The 14,917-nt window shown below is 36.2% G+C and overlaps 1 protein-coding gene and 1 pseudogene across 1 annotated transcript in view; one reads left to right on the forward strand and one right to left on the reverse strand.

Annotated features, from left to right (window-relative positions):
• The window catches only part of PTCHD4 (patched domain containing 4), a 188,087-nt gene that overhangs the window by 149,133 nt on the left and 24,037 nt on the right, over positions 1 to 14,917 (reverse strand). The window lies entirely within an intron of this gene.
• LOC111736216 lies at positions 1,860 to 1,978 on the forward strand (annotated as a pseudogene).

Genomic DNA, 14,917 nt, shown 5'->3' on the forward strand with positions numbered 1-14,917 from the left:
ACATTCAGTTCAGCATCCAAAAGCACATTCTCTGGCTTCAGGTCCCTGTGGACGATGCCCTTCTGGTGGCAATAATGCACAGCCGAAATCAGCTGTCGGAAGATGCCCTGGGCCTCGTGCTCCTTCATACAGCCAAAACGCTGAAGATATCCAGATAAGCTCCCTCTGCTCGCGTGCTCCATTACGAGGAAGATGGTGTATTCGGTGTCAATCACCTGATATAATTTTACAATATTGGGGTGGTTCAGGCTTTTCATGGTTTTTATTTCTTGTAAAGGTCGATAGGCGCCCCGCCGATTAATGACTTTGACAGCCACCTCTACCCCAGTAAGAATATGTCGGGCCAACTTCACCTTGGCAAAGCTGCCCTCGCCAATGGTGTGCAAGAGCTGGTAGTGGCCAATAGAGGTGGCTGCAAGGTCATGTGGCATAGTGACCACTAACTGCACTAACTGATAATACTATCACTGTAAACTATGCTAGCAGACAATACTAACTATGCTAACTGTGCTAATACTAATAAACAAAGCTAACTATACTAATTAACTGTGCTAATACTAATAAAAAATGCTAACTATGCTAATTAACTGTGCTAATACTAATAAACAATGCTAACTATGCTAATGTGCTAATACTAAATGTGCTAATACTAATAAACAATGCTAACTATGCTAACTGTGCTAATACTAATAAGCAATGCTAATTATACTAACAATACCAATACTAACTCTACTGAATGCACTAACAATGCTAACTACCAATACTAACTGAAAAAAAATTTCAAAGAAAAACAGAAAAAAAATATGAGAAGAGAACAAAGAAAAAAACTGAGGAAAAGCAAATGAAAAAAGTAAAACAAAAGAAAAAAGGACAAAGAAAAGAGAAGGGACAAATAAGAAAAATGAGAATTAAAAAAATGAGAAAAATAAAGTAAAAGCAAGAGGAAAAATAAGCAAAACAACAACAAAAAAAGGAGAAAACAAGCTAACTAGTCCAAGTCCAACAGGTCACCACAAATCAGCTTCCTGGGCTCTAAGGACAAAAACCTCAGCCCAGTCAGGGCCTTTATAGGAGTTTTTCTAATTCCATCACAATGGTGCTTTATGAGGTCAGAGCAAGACATGGACCAATCATGGCCGGATATAAACCAGTGGTTTTCTTCACTTCTTGGTCTCAAGATCTTATATTTTTTACACTTAAAAAAGTATAAACAAAACAAACAAAACAAAAACAAAAACAAATAAGGACCCCAAAGAGCTTTTTGTTTATGTGAGACAGTAAAGATTGATATTTACTTTATTATAAATTAAAATCTGTAGGATGCTTCAGTGACCTTTTCATTTATAATTTGAAGATCTGCAATAAATTTTGTCCTTTAAAGACCTTAGAGTATCTACACTTAAAATGTTCAATTCTTTTTTCTTAAAAATGATGCTACAGGTTAACTGATATCATGATACTATAGGAAATTTTCTGTTGAATAAGATAAGGTGCATTATTAACATCTGTAAAGCTGAGAGGAGGTAGCTTCATCATATTTTTGCCAATAAGATAATGAGCATTTGCTCAACAGAAACCGTGGAGACCAGGGGGCAGTGGGTTGATGTATTCAAAGAGTTGAAGGGAAAAAAGCTATTAACCAAGAGTCCTATATCTGGCAAAACTGCCTGAAAATGAGGGAGACCTTAAGACATTCCCAGATAAACCAACGCTGATAAGTTCTTTACGACTAGACCTGCCTGGCACGTAGCACATCCTTCAGGTTGGAATAAAAGGACACTGGGCAGAGACTCAAAGCTTTATGAAGAAATTAAGATCTCTGCTGAAACTCAGTGCATGGACAATTATAAAAGCTAGTACTCTATGGCTACGCCACCCTGAACAAGCCCCATCCCATCTGATCTCGGAAGCTAAGCAGGGTCGGGCCTGATTAGTACTTGGATGGGAGACCACCTAGGAAGACCAGGTGCTGTAGGTGCAAAAAATAAAAAATAAGGGATTGTAAGCTGACAAGGTCCTTGCAATCTGTGAGGTCAACCAAGGGTTGCCTTGCCTAAAAAAAAAAAAAGAAAAGAAAAGAAAAGAAATGAACTGAGATCTCCTCCCTATTTTTCAGAGAAAAGAACTCATAGCTCATAGTAGAGGTCACATGACCTAGTTGCCATGGCAGTGATGGCAAAACCACTTTGGTTTCACAAGACGTATGGCTACCAATGACAGTTTGACTTTAAAGTTCATAGAACTTTGGCTTGAGTTCTGATTTGGCCACTTACAACTGCTGTGACTATTTTGAAAAGTTACTTAGATTTTCTGACCTTCTTTCCTTAATTATGGGATGGGACTGTCTAGATCATAAGCTTTATTATACGAAATAAGTTTGATGATATTTGAGGAGGCATGGCACCCAGTGTGTTAGTGTGTAAGGGCTCTATCTACAGTTATTATCTAATTACAAAATAATGATTGAGCAATTCGGTAATCTTAAAATGAAATAAAAACAATGCCTTTGGCACTGAAAACACTTCATCAATGCTCAGCCTTCACTACAAGTACAGAAAATAACCAGGGCTCTAAATAGGTTATATTTAGCTAACACAGAGAACAAAAGATGCTAACTCTCTGTTCCAGTCCTGGGGGTACACTCCCTATACAACCTAGAGCTTGCCCTCAGCTTGGTGCAGTTTCAGGAGACAGATATTATCTGTTATATTTAGGGGAAATCTAAACTTGCTCATTCAAGTCTTCCTTTAGTATTCTCCAAATGATCACCTGGACATAGGTTTTCTCTAACCTGGAAAACAATTCATTATCAGAGCAAACTTCTGGGACAACTGAAGCTCTCATGGAGCTCTCCCTCCTTCACCGTAGCTTTTGAGTCAGGCCTGTGTGTCAGCACTGCCAGATGCTTTTCTTCTAGACACCAAAAAAGTAGGGTTTCTGGTTGTGACAAACATCATGGTGGAAAGAAGGCCTGTGCTTTGTGACATTCTTTGCAGTAAGACAATAATGAAAATAAGAACCAAACCTCAGATTCCACAGTACAGAGTCTCCCCACCCCCACTCCAATGAAAGTCTTATAACTAAAAGCACTTGGTGAAATCATGAAAGATCCTCATAAAACTTCCTTATTTTATCATCTTTTTAAATTTCATATACAAAATGGCAGCATGCAAAAGCCAGATGAGATGATTCTACACTCATATGGTTTTATTGTTTTCTGATCTATCATCTGATCTCCCTACTAAATTGTTCAGAGGAATATGATTTCATCAAAATCATTTACAGAACACTTTGATTTTAATATATTTGTTTCAGTACAATATTTCATGCTTGCTATAGATATTAAATGTTCTCTTATTCTGTAACATGTTACAAACATCACTGATGTTTGCTAAAGAATGCCAAGAATATTTTGTATAGTGTGATGTTAATATAAATTCAACATATTTCATCTTCCCCATTGATAGCAAATACCTTCATTCAACTGACTTGATCATTTTAAAGTGAAGAAAAGGAAAAAATACAGAGAAACGGAAATACAAATAAAGTACGCATAGACATTGCTTCCAACTTAACACGTTCAACAAAGAACTAGTTTTTTAGAGCACCTGCTACAAACGATTTTACAGGCACAGAAATATAAAAGGCTGATCCATTGTCCTTAAGAACGTTCACTATCACTCTCTCTTACTGCAACATAGATTAATTCCCTATAATTTTCCAAGTAGTCAGAGAATTTGAGGTAACTATGTCATGCCTGCCTTATGAATAAGGTGAGAGTCTCTCTTTTTTTCAGAGCTTATGAAAAGAAAACAATCTAACATCCTTCATTTATATGGAGGTACTTTGTGGAAGAATGATTAACATGGGTAAGTGGGCGTCTGACTGAAAGATCTGAAAGATCAGGGCTATTTGAAGGCAGAGCAAGCAGTTATATAAGCAGGTATTTAGGGGAGACTTTTCAAATGCATATTGCTATATCAATGCACTGTTAAAAACACCAATAATAACATACACCCAAAACAACACTCCCTCAAAACTGGGGCTGACAGCATTGGAGCTGTTTGAACCACATGAGGTTGTTTACAAGGAAATACTGAGTAATGAGCTAAAGGAATGGAATGGCACTCAGGACTAGGCTAGCCAGTCTGGAATAAAGGCTTCTTCCCAGTGTGAAAGTGCAATAAGTGGTGGCACTCCCTCCAACAACAACGATGTTTATTATTGTTCATCCAAAATGGAAAAGAAAAGAAGGATGAAACCAAGGGAGACATCAGAAGGAACTCTTGAGTACCACCCAGGGAATGTGAGATGTTTGCCACTGAAAATCTTTAAAACAAAAAGTAAGCTGGTGAGATACATGTGCTACAAGTTCTCTCTGGTAGCAATGTGAAGAATGGTGTGAGATGCCAGTGTGTGTGTGTGTGTGTGTGTGTGTGTGTGTGTGTGTGTGTGTGTGTGTGTGTGTGTTGCGATTTGATGATAATATTGACAGGGTGATAGATGAGTAGTTTCCAATAGATATCCAGGTGAGAGATAATCTCTAAATTAAGCAAGTGGCAATAGAAAGAATAGAAAATTAGTTAATAACAAGTTATTTAAGAAGTACAATGGATAGAACTTGGTGACTGACTGAATGTGAGACAATGGCAAGAAAGGACAAGTAGATGATGACTCCATAGATGTTGCTTTAGAGCCTAGGGGACAATAGTGACATCCTTGGAGCTGAAAACCACATTCGGTAGGATGAGGGGAACTGGAATTAAGGAAAGTAGGTCAGGAAAATTTTTAAAAAGGCAAAACAATGCAGAAAAATAGCAGTCTATATAGAGTCTATATTGGTGAAACATTTCCCATTCCTGATGGGAAATATATAGTGTAAAAGAAGGAATTATAACAAATGGCAACACATTGGCTGACACTGTTTATCTCAGAATAAATTTTTGTAGGATACGGACTTACAATACATTCAAATGTTCCAATTCATTAAAATGAAAGTGGTTCAGATCCAAAGAATAGTCTTTAGTTGAAATATTTTTTCAATGCCTTAATAGGAAATTCCCTACTAGTCAAGTGAAGTCACATCCTGTTCAATCTTTGAGATGAAGAATTTGCCTTTTAATAAGAAATTTGCATTTCATTATAGGGATGTACCCTCTGTCCTTGACTTGGTTATTCTCCACAGAAGCAGACTTCTTTGGATCATGTGTTCAGCATATACTAACAACAGATTCTAGAAAATTTATCTCAGACATAAAAAAAAAAAAATAAGCATAGTTAAAAGAAAGTGAGTGTGGGGAAAAAAAAAAAGAAAAAAAACCCATACACTTTCTTTTGCTAGGTGCAATATAAAGAAAATTCTTAGAAGTGACCTCATGGATTTCCTATTCCACAGCCAGGCATCTGTGAAGACAGAACTAGTCATGAAAGGAGTCGCGTTAGATTAGGTCACTGCACATGCTAAGAATTATTTGCGAAGGGGAGTTTGATCATTCAGGGCCACATGAGTCAGCAGTATATTTTAAGCAAGGAAATAGCTATGTGGGGGAGCGGGGGGAGGGCAGAGAGGAGGAGCCCGTCCAAAATTCTAATTTAATTTGAATAGACAGAAGTTGAATTAAATAATAATAAAAAATGATCTATTAATGAAGCAATAACACATTACATTAAAAATAACAATATATTTCCTGGTTATAATAAAATAATAAAATGGACAGGTTTTCAAGTTGGATTAATGTGACAATTAAAGTATTAACGTCTCAGTATTTCTAAGGAAACTTCTGAATTGTCTGAGACAAATCAACTTATTTGCAAGAGAATTTCTTATCTGTGGTAAACAAAAAGTTAGAACTGACATAAAAATTTCCCAAAACCTTAAACTGGAAGAAGCTCTTTCCTCTGAAGTGTTATATTTTCGAGATTGCTCCTAAGACATTTATAATAATTATAAGGCATTTTTATTATGTTTCTCACCTTCTTTACTAGAAACTCTTTGGAGGCGGAATAAGTGTTTTTGTTTTGATTTGTTTTGCAATTGCCTGCATTACAGTATCTTCTCAAAATCATTTAATGAAGAGTGGTATTTGCCTTAGCTAAAAACTTTTTGAACTGTTTGGAGACTTGTAATACCAGAGCACAGCAGTAGAGAAGGGCAAGACATTAAAGTTACAGGCAGATGAATGGAATCCAGGTAGTTTCTACTTTTCTTATGTCAAAATGGTAACTGAACCAGTACCAAGTGTATTTATGTGGTTTCTGCCTTCTCTCAAACACCTTTTCCACGGATTGCCATAGCCTTGCTTTCATCTCTTATGAGATGAAATTGTTACCACTATCATGTGTTAGACAAAGGGAGTGGGGGCAACATTCCCCAGAAAATCATTCTTAAGAATATGAATTCTGTATGGAAACAGCTGGGATGCTGTTTCTTTCTCACTAGCAGATCAGCCCAGACCAATAATCTGTTACCTTGGAAAGCACAGAGCAAGGGTCTGAAAGAATGACCCATTAAATGAGCAGAGTTTGAAGAATCAAACATGAGGCATCCTTGAGAAATCGTGGGCCCTGGGAGACATTACATTTTGTAGGAAACCCTGGGCTACTGGATGCTGGAAAAAAATGAGCATACTGTATACTTCTGACTAAAATGAGCTGAGGGGTTTCTTTTGTTTGATAGATGTAGTAGTCATTATTATCTTATACAAAAAAACAAAAGCAAAACAAACAAGCAAACAAAAACCCGTGGGCACATATGACCTATCATGTCAAGTTTTAAGTGAATAGGTTTAGACCCCAGTGATGGCATATTTGGATAAGGAGAGATGTCTTAGGACAGTCATTTCTAGGCAACTAGGTGTCATTGCCAAGGTAGATGGGCCTTCTGGATGTAAGTCTTGCCAAAAAGGATCAGAATTAGGGCCTAGAAGAAAAGATGAGGAGTTGACTGTCCTGTATTCTTTTAACTTCCTTAGAAAAATGAAGATTACCCAGTGACCCTTCAGTTAACAACTTACAGAACAAAGCTGAGGGTGGGAAAGCATTTAAAAATTCATATCTTATGATTTCAGAAGACAGTATTTGAATGGAGGTTTTGAATTATTTAAAACATCACAATTGAAAAGTATAACAGAGAGAGTGCTGGGGTGGGAGAAAGGCTGTCTTCAGAGTAATTGTTCTCTGTTCCTTTGCTGCTTCTTTCACTTCTGAGTTTGGCATATTGTGCACTTTTCCAGAGCTGTCAGTGAGTTCATCACTCGAGACCTAATTAGTGCAGGTACCACCTCTTATCGGAATGAACTCACTTTCCAGTCAATGAAAATTTTGCTTTTCACTCCAAACCTTCTCACTCCCCAAACTATGATGAGAAGATAAAATGTCTTGAATTATCGAGTAACAATGAGTGCTGGTTAAAGGTGTCTGGGCAGTGAGCTATCTCATCAGGAACAGTGCAGTACCTTCCTCTCCAGAACAGCTGTTACACGCTTTCTGCATTTACCACCACCACTCCTTAAAAGGGAGAGGACATATTTTTCAAAGAGTTGAATTATTTCTTCACGATGCTCTACTCTTCTTGTATACTAAAATGTATATCAAGTACAAAATGTAACTGCTTTATCATTAAAATCATCTTTTTATTTTTTAAAATCATCTTTTTTTTCTTGTCTGTTTGGTAGATAAATAATGTTCTTCATTTTGCAGAGATATATAATCATTGAAATATCATAATTTTTCCTAATACATATACCATTGAAACACTTACTTGGAAGATGGCAACAAATGAATCTGCACTAACAGCTCAAACTGTATCATTTATAATAACAAAGTATGAGGATGAGTTTGGTTACTCTGAATTAAGAAAATCAATTCTTCAGAAGATTATAATATTTCACTCTGTTACAGTAGGTTTCAAAGTGTGTTCCCTGGACCATCAACATCAACATCAACTGGTAACTGGTAATTCTTCGAATCAAATTCTGATCCTTTGAATCAAAAACTCAGACAGGAGGACACAGTAATGTATTTTTTAATAAGCCCTCGGGTGAGTCAGATGCCCATTCAAATCTGAGAACCACCGCCCTAGAACTTCTTTCTCCTGTGCTTGCAATATCAGCTTGATGATGATGAGTCAAATTTCACACCAGAAACATGGTAAGAAGTTTAATTTTCTTTTTTTGTCCTGAAGAAATACACATACATACACAATTAAGTCTGTAAATGTTAGCAGAGAGATAGTTAGAAGAAGAAAAAACAGAGAGATAAAGTTTAAGGAGAAAAAAATTTGGCTAACAAGACGGACTGATGCTCCTGGGCAACCATGATAAAAAGTGAAAGCTCTAAGCTAAAGAAGTAGGAAACTACTTAAAGATGACATGTTAGACTGAAGAAATGTGGGGTTTCACAGACTTCAAGAAGTCTAGAAGTCCTTTTATCATAAAGGAAGTATACACAGATTTATGCATTTTTCTTTTCTTTTTAAAAAAACTCATTCTGATCAAGCTTGGGCTTAGTCCGACATGCTCCGCAAACTTCAGAAAGGAAGGCTTCAAAGGTTTAAAAGAAAAAGTTGACAGACTCTATGACATGTAACTCTGTAACGGAAAAAGAAAACTCAAAGTTTGGAAAAGTCTTAAAATGCCAGATTATGCAAATAGAAGTAATTTCACCAAGGAAGGAAAAAAGGAGAAACCTACAAAAAATGAGGTGGCACAGAATGTTCTCCAATGAGTTTAACTTTTAAAAGGAGAGGTCCAAATAAGGAAAAGGAGACAATTTAAAAAAACATCATGGATTTATAAGAATAGCATTCAGAAGGCTATATTTAAAATAAGCCACAAATGCTAAGAGTAAGAAAAAAAAATTCTTTTTGTTTGTTGCTGTTAATGTTTGACCTGACTTGCTTTTTTTTGGACCAGGAAGATCAGAGAAGAAATAGCCCCACTGCTTTGGGCTAATAATGTAACGCTTGTTTGCTGACCAGAATTTAAAAACTCTTGTTTGCTGACCAGAATTTAAAAACTCTTGTTTGCTGACCAGAATTTAAAAACTACATAGTTTTTTCCTTCTCTTTTTATGAGAATAAAGAGGCAGAATAAATATAAAGGAAAAGGAATTGAAGCTGAGGAAGAAATAGAAAATAATAAAACATTATTGAATGATGCCTTTAAATTATATCTCCTGACCTGGGTTAATTACCACCCACTGTTCCACGAGAACATGAAAAGGAGACTCAGCTGCCAACAGAGATGCTGGTGCAGCCACAGTGAACGAAGAGGGATCAGAAGCCTGGGATGGGCAAATGTAATTTGCGTTTAAAAAAGGAAAAATGTGATTTTCTCACATGCGTCTACAAGAATTGATGTTGATTTGAGAACTAATATTTCAGGGAGTGCCAAGCGAACAATTAAGATAAAAAGATGAGATGCTGGTTTGAGTTTTTTTTTTTTTTTTTTTTAATAGAGTTACAAACAGATGTATTAAAGAATTATAAAGGACCTAGTGTGCCTGGACTCCATCAAGGCAGTATCTGAAAAAGTCTCTTATGGGCAGTGACAGGATTCTCACTTATTCTCTTGCTCAGAAAGTAAATTGATAGGACCACTTAGAAAACTTTCGGCGTTATCAAGTAAAGTCGAAGATACAAAGATTCCTCTCTTGGCTAGATAGCGTGGACATATTTGTACACATACAGCTACACAAATGTTCATGGCGGTGTTGTCTGTGAATGGACCCAAAGAGTAAACAACACAAATGCTCATGAGCATTAGAATAAATTGTCAAATTACTGCTCAATGAAATATTACAGTGGAAAAGAAAAACTAAACTAATTGACATGGATAAATCACACCAACATAAGGTTGATTGAGATTAACAAGAAACAGATGCCATAGAATTACATTTATACAATGCTCAAAAATAGGTGAAACAACAATATCATTTAAGAATGTATACTTAGATGGAAAAATAATGAAAAACGAGGGAAAAGATTATCATAAAAATAATACTTTTAGCCTTTATCACCAGTAGAGAAGAAGAAAAGGATATGACGGGATAGGCCACAGGAACACTGAGCTACTGGCAATGATTTATGTTTTAACCCTGTTGGTGTTTACACGGTGTTTGCTTTATAATTATCCTTTAAACTATACATATATTTTACATATTATTTTGTATGTATGGTACATTATACAATTAAAATGCTAGATAAACGTCTCTCTTGACATTGTGAAAAAGATAAAAAATATTTTGGATGATAGTTTTTAATTGGGTGAATTTGTATTTCTGAGCAAGATGCTGATTTAAATCACTGATTTCGAACTCGGTTTGGGACAATTTTTCAGAGGTATGTTGAAAACTTCTGTCCTCAACCTTGTTCATCGATTCGATGAACACTTTTTAGAGACTCGGATGAAAATATATACATATCAGATTTGAAGCTTAAATGAAAATAGGATGAGTACAAACCTGGCCACTGTTTCACAGCTTTTTGTGTGAATAGGACCCACCTGGGAATCTTGTAGAAATGTACATTTTAATAAAGTATGAGCGACGTGGAGTCTGAGATGCTGCATTTCTAATATGTTCCAGGTGGTGATGATGCTGTGGAACAGTGGATGTCACTTTGAGTAGCAAGAGAATAGACAATCTTTAAAGTCTTTCTCAGTCCTAAAATTTAATGATGCTGTGATTCTAATTCTTAATTTAAGTACATGCATGAGTCAATCTCATACTATTGAGGCCATGCCACTCACAGGGTGATGAGAATGGTTTATCAATCCAAATAGTCTGATTATCCTCTTTTCCCACATTCTCTCTTACATTTTCTCATCTTTATTTACGACAATTCTATTTCCATTCATTCTGAAATGCAATAATAGGCCCCTGGTAAGCACTCATCCTATTTATTTCCTTATATCTCTGGAATAACAGAAAGCATAGCCACCATAGCCCAGAAACAATTCTCTCCCTCCACAACTGGTACCTATAGTGTGAGTGAGCTTTTGTCTCAGAGGAATCAGAAAGGAAAGAAAAAAATATTAAGTGAGTCTTGCTTTCTAGTTGTCATAATGAGTGAGTTATAATAAGTAGTTACAAAGTTGAGGACCAACAGGATGATTCAAAATTATGAACAATGAGTGTTATATGAACAACTTTAAAGCATGGAAAAGAGTGAGTTCAGAGTAAGGAAAAAAAAAAAAACAAAATCTATTTATGATGTTTGCATTATGTGCCAGATATGTTGGCAGGTGCTTTCCTATGCTTTAATTCCCTCCACGACTCTGTGAAATGTGTGTTATTATTGTTCGCATTTAACAGAGACTAGTCAAATGGCTTGCCCAAAGCAACACATCTTATAAGAAATGGAGACAAGATTAGAATCTGATCTTCTAATTTCCAAGACAGTACCCCTTTTGGCAACCTCACTCTCTCACTTGCAGCTCCTAGAAAGAGGAAAATCTCATTTTGGTGAAACCTGGATGAGAGATACCATGCATTTTAAGTTATTTAGAAATATCTTGAAAATTGCATCTTTGTTTTATATTAAAATCCATGTTGATGGGTATGGCAAGTATCATTCAAAACGCAGTATCATGTTTTAACTAAAATCCAAATAGCAACCCATTACGTGTAAATTACCAGTTTCTTTGGATTGCAATAAGATGAGTTTTGTTTTTAACTGGTTCCTGGGGAACTTAGCAGCGACAAGTTCAATTTAATGAGTAAACTGATTCATACCACAGAATAGAGAGGAAGTAGGCCGCTATCCAGTTGAGAATCTAATTAGACTCTCAATTTTCATAATAGAATATCAACCCTGCTACTGCCTCCTCCGGTTTCCAAGTGTTCACCCTCCCATACTTGTAATATAGGACATTAGCTCTTCAGTTCCCTATCAAAGCATGCAGCTTCAAACACTGAAATCCAAATCTTACCAAATGTTTCGCTAAATAAAGTAACACTTGTTAGAGACTGTCTAAGGGACACATTGCCCACTGATTCTGTCAGATTTGTTAAAAATCTCTCCTTGGTACGCATTAGGATTTGAGATGTCTAGCCCTCTCGATTTAGCCCTCACAGAATTTCTATCATTAAAATGTTTTAACGCTATGCTCTCAATTTTTACCATAGGTTACTGAAAGTCACAGCTACATACAATTTCTCCCTGTGCTTACCAAAAATGCCACTGGGATTATTGTCTAGTATATCAATCCGTTAAGATTCAGATATAGGAAAGACTGGTAGAACCATCTCTCCCACTGAGAAGATCATGCTTTTTTTTAGTCGTATCTCCTAGCATCCAGAAAACTGATCTGAATATGAGGTCGAAGCTTAGAAACCACTTGACCATAATTGCTAGCATCTGTGCAGGAATAGTCCTATTCCCTTATTCTGTTTTCCTTATTTTTAAAGCAATCTGAAATTATTTTTGAATATTTTTGTAACTAGCAAAAAATTCCAAGATGTTTAAGTTGCCCAAAGAAAGGTCAACACACTGTAAAATTCCTTTGCTGACTGGTATAGTTTAAGACATTCACAGAAACATACTGACTGATTGATTAGAACCTTGGTGCTCAAGGTCATAACTGTAGGAATCAAAGAGACCAGTCTTTTAAAGTTCACAATCTGTGAATGTTGTGAATAATAGCAAAGGGACAATAATATGTGGTTACGTATAAACACTTTCTTTTCTCACTGATTAACTCCAAGAAAAGAGAAAGGAAACTCGTTACTCCCACTCTTTCTTTAATTTTTTTGCCTGCTGTCATCACCCATATCGAACAATTTTTACCTCAAATCCAGGCCCATAAACATAGGCATAAGAATGGCTCCACATAGCTTTCTACCAGGCATTGTGCAGAATGGCAAACACCATGAACTCGGAGTCAGAAGATTTGTGTTTGAGTTCACTCTCTCCTATCTTTGCGTCCTTGGAAAAATAACTTCATTCTAGGAATCTTAGTCATTTGATCTTTAAATGAGGGTAGCAATGCAAACATAATCCAGTACAATAGAAATATAAGCTCCGACCTATATCTGGGCGAGAGGGTTTCCCTGCTCATTATAAAACAAGTCCTTCACAGAGACTGAAAGGTGTGATAGAAATATCAGGTCAGTACTCTGACAGAGAAATGGAAATTGACTAAAATGAAAACAGCTTCCTTTCCCAACAAAGTTACTGACCCAGTCTTGTTTTCTGGATGCTATTTGCTGGACCGCTCTTTCAGGCACCTTCCCCAGGCCACTGCACTGCAATTCCTTCCTTCTTGTTTTTCTACCCTGCAGTTTTATTCTGTAGTTTCTTAGTCAAAACACTAGGCAGACACCTGACACCATGGAAAACTTAATAAATATGACATCAATCAACACAGTAATTAATCAGAAACAACCGCCAACAAAATCCAGCACCATAAACAGTTGCTTGTATTTTCTCATTTGCTTCATTTTTACCCAAGAAATAGTGGCCAGAAAGAAAGACTGCCAATTTGCTGTCTACTCTGATTTCTGATGAATATCAGTGGTGTTGGGTCTAGTTACTTAGCTAATGCATCAAACATATTTGCTGAGCTTCTACTGTGTACTGAACAGAAGGAAAGTATTACTAAGTTGAAAATATGAGGGAGCAAAAATTAGAGTTGAGACAAATTAGAGAAACACAGTAGTGTTTAAAAAAGGCCTGAAGGTATAAGCAAACACACATATTAAAGGCATTCACTGCTAGAGAGATATAAATATGCCTTTAATGTAAATAAATATGCGAGACCTTTTTGTCTTTAAATTTTTCATCATTTCAATAAATGTTCAAACAATCCCAAGCCTTTCCAGAGTGTTTTTCCAATAATTATAATTTTCTGGTCCAAACTGTTCTTCCCAATGTCTATAGCAATGACAGTAAATGTCCAGATACCAGTCTGAAGCATACACCTCACAGAATTGCTAAGGGACTATTATTCATTCCCTATCAAACTATTTAATTACTTTTTTCCGAGGCCGAAAGGCAGCACTTTCTGATGTCCAAGATCAGAAGACTATGACCGAGAATGTCAGGTTCTGTTTCCTCATTTTTTTTTTTTTATCTTAGTCTCCTAGTTTTGTCTCAAGTATATTCGTAATTTCTCTACATTTCTTCATTCTTAGATTAAGTCATTAGAGTGATCACTTATACTGTAGGTTTGCTGTAAAGAATTCTTTATAATGGCAAGGCACGGATATGATCTCAAACTTGAAATGCTAGCACTCCTTAAATTCCAATGCCTTTGCTTGCTATTCTCATTATATACAATGTCTCTAAGAATGCCACTAAAAATAGGTGCCAAGCTCATAACAATATTCGAAACTGAAAATTGTGCTTCCAGATGCCAAATATTTATAAAAGTGAGGCTGTCTGCCTCCTCGAGGGGATATAACTTATCAGATTCACAGTAACAGTTATACAGAACTTTTGTAGATCTAAAGTAGAGATGCTATTCAACCCAGAGGCAATGCCTCCACCCACATAGAACCTTGATCCAAATTTTAGGTCAAATTGTCTTCAATATATAAGAATTATATGCAAAAACTCAGGTTTGAGGGGGAAAAAGAGGGGAAAGAAATAAAAGGGAGAACCTCAATCAATCATTTTTGATTGAGCCTGATTGCAGGACGCAGTACATATCTTATTTTTATGGGGCCTTTCCCAAAGGGATTGTAATGCCGTTGCTTTATGTATTTTCATTAATATTTTAATTTTTGTTCTTACATCCTGAGGCATTTTCATGAAGGAAGAAATTTTAGAGATGGAAGAGGAAGAAAATGACATTTTCTTTTCCCTGCTGCCAGAAAGTTCAACACAGCACAGATATTCTCATGTCTTCGGGAACTATTCTTTTCAGTGTCCTTTCAGTGTCCGCAAATTCTTTCGAAATTGAATGCAAGTTTGTAA

Source organism: Pteropus vampyrus, unplaced genomic scaffold (genome assembly GCF_000151845.1).
Source record: "Pteropus vampyrus isolate Shadow unplaced genomic scaffold, Pvam_2.0 Scaffold18, whole genome shotgun sequence".
Taxonomy (NCBI): Eukaryota; Metazoa; Chordata; class Mammalia; order Chiroptera; family Pteropodidae; genus Pteropus; species Pteropus vampyrus.